Here is a 7,246-nt window from a genome sequence, read left to right as displayed (position 1 = left end):
CGTAAGGTGAAAAGCGAGTCCCAAGTCACATTTTTCAGCGCCCTTGAACGGCCGTTGAAGAGCCAAGGTGGCGCAGTGGTTAGGGTGCAGTACTGCAGGCCACTTCAGCTGATTGCTATCTGCAGTTCAGCGGTTCTAATCTCACCGGCTCAAGGTTGACTCAGCCTTCCGTCCTTCCGAGGTGGATGAAATGAGGACCCAGACTGTGGGGGTGATATGCTGACTCTGTAAACCACTTAGAGAGGGCTGAAAGCCCTATGAAGCGGTATATAAGTCTAATTGCTCATTGCTCATTGCTCAAACGAAAGGTTGTAAGGCGAGGACTAGCCGTATCATGCGGCGCAAAGCCCTTCAGACCCCGTGCAGAAACACACCAAGAGAGATCCCCAGCATCCGAGCCGGAGATCCACCCGCAGGTGGCTCATTTTCAGCCTCGGACAGCAGAAGAAGATGCAAATTTTAGCTCTGGGAAGTCATCTCCCAGGGCCGCCCCGTGTGCAGACGGTTGCAGTAGTCAAGCCATGAAATGAGCAGGGTTTTGAGGGATGGCCTGAAAGCCCCCCCCCCAATTGAGGAGCTCTCTGAATCCAGGACTGATGGGAGGGGGGGGGGGAATAATGGCAAACGTAACCCCACCGCCCCCTCTCTCTTTTTTCCTCTTCTTTTTACACCTCCTCTCCTTCCTCTTCTGCTTCCTTCCAGGACCGGCCGCCAACTCCTGTCGGCTGCTGCAGCCTTTGTTCCTTCCCGACTCCAATGCCCCAGGTTTCTGCCTTTCGCCACCTTCCTTTTCACCTGCCTGGAGATGCACCTCGCTGCTCTTCCTCTCTCTCTCTCTGTCTGCCTGTCTGTCTGTCTGAATCCCAGCCAGGAGACAGTGGGGCAGGGAGGGGCTGATCTTGATTGATGCCGCTTGTTTTAAGGGGGGGAAAAATAAACTCTTTTTGTAAGGGTCACACCTGGACCAGGGAGTCTCCGAACTTGGCAACTTTAAGACCTGCGGACTTTAACTTCCAGAATCCCCCAGCCAGAATGCTTTAAGATGGGTGGACTTCAACTCCCATAATCCCCCAGCCAGAATGCTTTAAGATGGGTGGACTTCAACTCCCAGAATCCCCCAGCCAGAATGCTTTAAGATGGGTGGACTTCAACTCCCAGAATCCCCCAGCCAGGATGCTTTAAGATGGGTGGACTTCAACTCCCATAATCCCCCAGCCAGAATGCTTTAAGATGGGTGGACTTCAACTCCCAGAATCCCCCAGCCAGCACAGAGAGTTGAAGCCCACAAGTCTTAAAGTTACTGAGTTTGGAGACCCCTCACTGACCTGGACCAATGCAGGTGGTCCTCATCTTATGACCCCAAATTGAGCCCACAATTTCCATTGCTAAGTGAAACACTTGTTAAGTGAGTTTTTCCTCATCCTACGACCTTTCTTGCCACAGTCGTTAAGTGAACCGCAGCAGTGGTTAAGTTGTTAGTGACACGGCTGTGAAGTGAACCTGGCTTCACCCGTTGACTATGCCTGTCGGAAGGTCGCAAAAGGGGATCACGTGACCCCGGGAACACTGCGGCCGTCATAAATACGAGTCGGGAGCCAAGCGCCTGCATTTTGACGAGGTGACCACAGAGACGATGCAACGGTCATATGAAAAATTCACCTTTTCCCCCCCAGCTCCATTGTCACTTCACATGGTCGCTAAATGAACTGTTGTAAGTCGAGGACTACTGTATTTAGTAGAAAGCGAAGGGCCGGGGAAATCATTGTGTCTGTCACACACTATCTTGTGGGCCTTTAACAGTTGTGCATCGTATCACAAACGAAACGGCAACCTCCTGGGCCTTGTTGGTATTTATTGTAGCGGGACAAGGCAACGTGGACTTACAGGTAGAGCTCTCCAGGGTCCTGAAATCCAGGTGGCAGCCAGAGGCCGTCCCGGACTTACGACCACAACTGAGCACCAAATTTTTGTTGCCAAGCAAGGCAGTTGTAAAGTAATTTTTGCCCCATCTTATGACCTTTTTTGCCACAATTGTTAAGTGAGACACGGCATTTAGAATATAGAACACAGAATAATAGAGCTGGAAGGGACCTCGGAGGTCTTCTAGTCCAACCCCCTGCTCAAGCAGGAGACTCTCTCCTTTTGGACAACTGGCTGTCCACTCTCTTCTTAAAAACCTCCAGTTGATTGGAGCACCCACAACCTCTGGGTGGCCGGCAGTTCCACTGGCTAATTGCTCTCACCGCCAGGAAATGTCTCCTCATTTCTAGTCCTTAGTTGTGAAGTTAGGAACCACGTTGCTAAATGAATCCGGCTTCCCCGTCGACCTTCCTTGTCAGGTGGTCGCAAAATGGGATCATGTGGCCCCGGGACCCTTCGACCGTTATAAATACATTGCCAAATGTTGCCGAATGTCCGAATTTTGATCACGTGGCCATGGGGATTCTACAACGGTCATCAGTAGCATGTCATTTTTTCACTTGGGACTTCACTCAAGGACTTATGACGATGTGACCTCAGCTTCCTCAGCAGCACGAAGCCGAGTCCTCGTCCCAATAAGACCCCTTTTATTGAATGTGCAGTGAATTCCTCTCCAGCAATTCCGGCATTCTTGCCAAGAATTGTGGTGGAGTCTGAAGGATCTCGGCCTCTTTCAAGGTAGCTCGCGATTACCGACCTTTCTCAGGCCCGGAGAGCAGCCAGGCCGAGATCTTTCAGACTCCACCGCAATTCTTGGCAAGAATGCCGGAATCAACTCATCGTCTCCTGCAAACTCCACTCCGCTTCCGCTCCTCTTTTATTGCCTCTGGGAGGGGCCATTCACCGTCCACCTGTGGCCTTACTCCCAATTCAACCCTTGTTCCTCAGCTCTTCCCTTTTCCTGGCAGCTCTGCGCATGTGCACACTGGGAACAGGCTCCAGCTGCTCTTCTGCCTCACTGATGTCTGACTCCGAAGGCAGCTGATAACTGTCAGACGGCCCTGGCCCCCTCTCTGCCTCCGACACAGAGCCCTCATCCGAGCCCTCCCCAGACTCCAGGACTGGCCCATTTTCCTCCCCAACCTCCTCACCGTCTGAATCTGTTCCGCTGGCGGGGCACAAGACTTCTGACAAGCAATGTCAACGGGGAATCCAGAGTCACTTAACGACCATGGTACTCACTTAAGAACTACAGTGATTCACTTAACAACTGTGGCGAGGAAGCTCGTCACCTGGGGGCAAAAACTCCCTGAGCAACCGTCTCACCCAGCAACAGAAATTTTGGGCTCGGTTGTGTCCGTACATCGAGGACTGCCTGAAGGACAATAAACCCCCTTCCCTTGGGGGAAACCGCTGCCTGGATCTCTGCTCTGGCCTTCAAGCCCCCCCACCCCGCAAGACAAGCGCTTCCGGGCTTCCGTCTCTTCCTGGGTTTCCTGTGCAGGGCAGGGCACCCGGTCTGTTTGCGTGACTTCCCTGATCTCGCAAGGAGACTCTCTCCGGAAGGGCAGGTTGAGAACATGCTGCTCTTGGTACGGCGGAGCAGGGAGGGAAAGAGGGCAGGGGGGCTCCATAGCGGTCGATGCGCAAGACTTTCTTCCTCTCTCTCTCTCGAAACAGGACTTGGGAATGCGCTCCATTGTGGAGGAGAACAACTACATGGAAACAGGTGAGGGCATGGAGGGCTGTTCTGACCCAACTCCCCGGACACCACAAATCCTCTCAAGTGAACGCAAAGGTTCCTTTAACTAGGCGCCCCGGCAAAAAGTTTCTCTCTCACTGCAGGCTAAGAAGTCCGTCCGGCAGAGCCAGGGTAGGGCTTTGCTAGCAGCGGTAGCTCTTCCGTCCCGAGGACCGGCCCATAGATTTCCACTCCTCTCCTCTCCTCTGCCACATCTATTCATCTCCTCCCCCTGCCTTTTATCTCCAGAGTCAGGGTGGGACTTTGCTAGCAGTGGTAATTCTTCCGTCCCGAGGACCGGCCCATAGATTTCCACTGCTCTCCTCTCCTCTGCCTTCGGTGCATCCGTGCGTCAGGCTATGGACCCAGCTGTTCCTCCTCTTCCTCATCAGCCACCTCCAGACCTGGGGGCTGTTGGCTCTCCGTCTGAGGGTTGACGGACGGCCCAGCCTCCCCCCTCTCCCCCCGTCGACCAGCTCCCTTCCCTCTTCCCACTCCGAGCTCCCAGGTTGCCCTCACCCTTACTCGCATGTCACCGCCTCTTCCGCCTCTGGCAGCCAACAGGGAAGTTTTAGGGCGGGCGAGGCTCGGATGCCCTCCCTGCCATTTGCAATGCCTTGTTCCCCTTGGATGGAGGCATTCGGACAACAGGGCTTAACCTGGTTCTTGAATACAGATAGTCCCTGGCTCTCAACTGTCCGTTTAACAACGGTTCACAGTTGCAAGAAGGCTGGGGCGGGGGGAAGGGACTTGGAATGGAATGGGACAGAGCTGGAAGGGACCTTGGAGGTCTTCTAGTCCAGCCCCCTGCCTCAGGCAGGGAACAACGGTTCACAGTTGCAAGAAGGCTGGGGCAGGGGGAAGGGACTTGGAATGGAATGGGACAGAGCTGGAAGGGACCTTGGAGGTCTTCTAGTCCAGCCCCCTACCTCAGGCAGGAGACCCTCTGCCGTTTCAGGCAAAGGGAATTCTGACTTACAGCTAGGGGGGGGTTGAATGGGCTTTCTTGGGGGGCCCCACACCCTCCCACCCCTTAATCTCTCTTTGGCCTTTCCCAGGGTACACCACGAAGTCCGTGCCCCACAGCACCGGGGGCTACACCAAGGACTCTCCTGGCTCAGAAAAGTGAGTGTCCGAAGTTCCTCTCTTCAGGTGGGGGTCTTCCACCCCCCCGACCCAAGAACATGGCCGGTGGGGGGGTGGAGGAAGATCCAGGGGGCTCCTTCTCGCCTTTTCTGCCCTGTTGAACTGCAGCCCAGGGAAGTCAGAGCTGTGAAACACGGGGAGTCCTCGACTTACGGCTGCCTCAGGTTTCTGTTGCTAAGCGAGACGGCCCTTAAGTGAGCTTTGCCCCATTTCGCGACCTTTCCTGCCACCGTTGTTAAGCGAATCGCCGCAGCTGGATTCAGGTGGTAATCCGGTTGTTAAGTGAATCCGGATCCCCCCCCCTTGACTTTAGTTGCCAGACGGTCGCAAAAGGGGGACACTGTGACTATCATAAAGGTGAGTCAGTTGCCATCCGGGGAGCCTGGGAATGCTGCAGCGGCCGTTAAGTGTGAAAAGCGGCCAGATCGCTTCTTTCAGTGCTGCTGCGACTTCAAACGGTCACTAAACAAACGGTTGTAAGTCGAGGACTGCCTGCCAATGCTCTTGAGGGGGGGAGAGAGAGAGACGGGCAGGTGGAGACGGAGCGAGGGAGGGATTCTGCACAGCTTCCCAGGACGCCTTCCAGGAAAAGCAGGTGGCAGGTGGAACTCCTTGCCACCAGGTGCCTCTCAAGTGGGTTTCAGGCCATCCATGGAAGGGGAAAGAGCCGAAGTGGCGAATTAAACCTGGTTGAGATGCCGGTCAAACATCAGGAGAAGAGAAAATAGCCGTCCGTCTTCCTCTGAGTCGGGAGACTTGAACTCAGTTCCCTGCGATGGGGAAGGGGAGGCTGTGGGGGGAGGTCTCCTCTGCGTGCAATGGGGAGGGAGTCCACCATTTTGGGGGGGGGACATGATGCCCCCTGTAACCGTCTTCCGCTTGCAGGGGTCTCAAGGGGCAGTCAGGCTACCCGGTGCCTCTACAGACGGAGGCCAACCTGCGGCTGCACCTGGCCGAGCGGGAACAGGCCCTGCTGGCTTCCCAGGAGACCATCCAGGTGAGGGCAGGGGGCATCCCTCCCAGCACCCACTGATTGCGGGGGGAGGGGGCTTGGCTCAGCCACCTCTGGCTTCCCCACCCTTGCCTAGGGAAGAGTCTTCCCACGGTCTCTGGGGGCAGGGACAATCCTAGGCTCGCCCTTTGCAAACAGAGGGAGAGAAAGTGACGGGGGGGGGGGGGAGAGAGGGGGAGGGAGAGGGAGAGTTGGGTCTAGTGGTTTAAGGCACCAGGGGTTCTGATCCAGCTCCCCAAACGAGACAAACCCTCTGAAGTGAACTCAAAGATTCCTTTATTAGAAGCGAAGAGAAAATAGAATAGAACAGAATAGAGGAGAGAAGAGAAAATAGAATGGAATGGAATGGAATGGAATAGAATAGAATAGAGAATCAGGAATAGAGAAGAGAAAATAGAATGGAATAGAACAGAACAGAACAGAACAGGAATAGAATAGAGAAGAGAAAATAGAATAGAACAGAATAAAGGAGAGAAGAGAAAATAGAATGGAATGGAATAGAATAGAATAGAATAGAATAGAGAATCAGGAATAGAGAAGAGAAAATAGAATAGAACAGAATAGAGGAGAGAAGAGAAGAGAAGAGAAAATAGAATGGAATAGAATAGAATAGAGAATCAGGAATAGAGAAGAGAAAATAGAATGGAATAGAACAGAACAGAACAGGAATAGAATAGAGAAGAGAAGAGAAAATAGAATAGAACAGAATAGAGGAGAGAAGAGAAAATAGAATGGAACAGAATAGAGGAGAGAAGAGAAAATAGAATGGAATGGAATAGAATAGAATAGAACAGAGAATCAGGAATAGAGAAGAGAAAATAGAATAGAACAGAATAGAGGAGAGAAGAGAAAATAGAATGGAATGGAATAGAATAGAGAATCAGGAATAGAGAAGAGAAGAGGAAGTATAGAATAGAGAAGAGAACAGAAGAGAATAGAGGAGAGAAGAGAAAATAGAATGGAATAGAATAGAATAGAATAGAATAGAATAGAATAGAGAATCAGGAATAGAGAAGAGAAAATAGAATGGAATAGAATAGAGGAGAGAAGAGAAAATAGAATAGAACAGAATAGAGGAGAGAAGAGAAAATAGAATGGAATGGAATGGAATGGAATAGAATAGAATGGAATAGAATAGAATAAAATAGAACAGAACAGGAATAGAATAGAAGAGAATAGAGAAGAGAAGAGAAAATAGAATAGAACAGAATAGAGGAGAGAAGAGAAAATAGAATGGACTAGAATGGAATGGAATGGAATAGAATAGAATAGAATAGAGAATCAGGAATAGAGAAGAGAAGAGAAAGTATAGAATAGAGAAGAGAAGAGAAGAGAATAGAGGAGAGAAGAGAAAATAGAATGGAATAGAATTGAGAATCAGGAATAGAGAAGAGAAGAGAAAGTATAGAATAGAGAAGAGAAGAGAA

At 51.5% G+C, this 7,246-nt stretch overlaps 1 long non-coding RNA gene across 1 annotated transcript; it reads left to right on the top strand.

Annotated features, from left to right (window-relative positions):
* Positions 1–3,570: 3,570 nt before the first annotated feature.
* LOC116523262 lies at positions 3,571–5,798 on the top strand. The gene is made up of 3 exons (XR_004257060.1): positions 3,571–3,649; positions 4,720–4,786; positions 5,693–5,798. It is a non-coding gene; the product is annotated as an uncharacterized LOC116523262 (long non-coding RNA).
* The last annotated feature ends 1,448 nt before the right edge of the window (positions 5,799–7,246 follow it).

The sequence above is a fragment of the Thamnophis elegans genome, unplaced genomic scaffold (assembly GCF_009769535.1).
Source record: "Thamnophis elegans isolate rThaEle1 unplaced genomic scaffold, rThaEle1.pri scaffold_131_arrow_ctg1, whole genome shotgun sequence".
Classification (NCBI taxonomy): Eukaryota; Metazoa; Chordata; class Lepidosauria; order Squamata; family Colubridae; genus Thamnophis; species Thamnophis elegans.
Note: the sequence above shows the minus strand (reverse complement) of the source record. Positions and strands in the feature narration are given on the sequence as shown.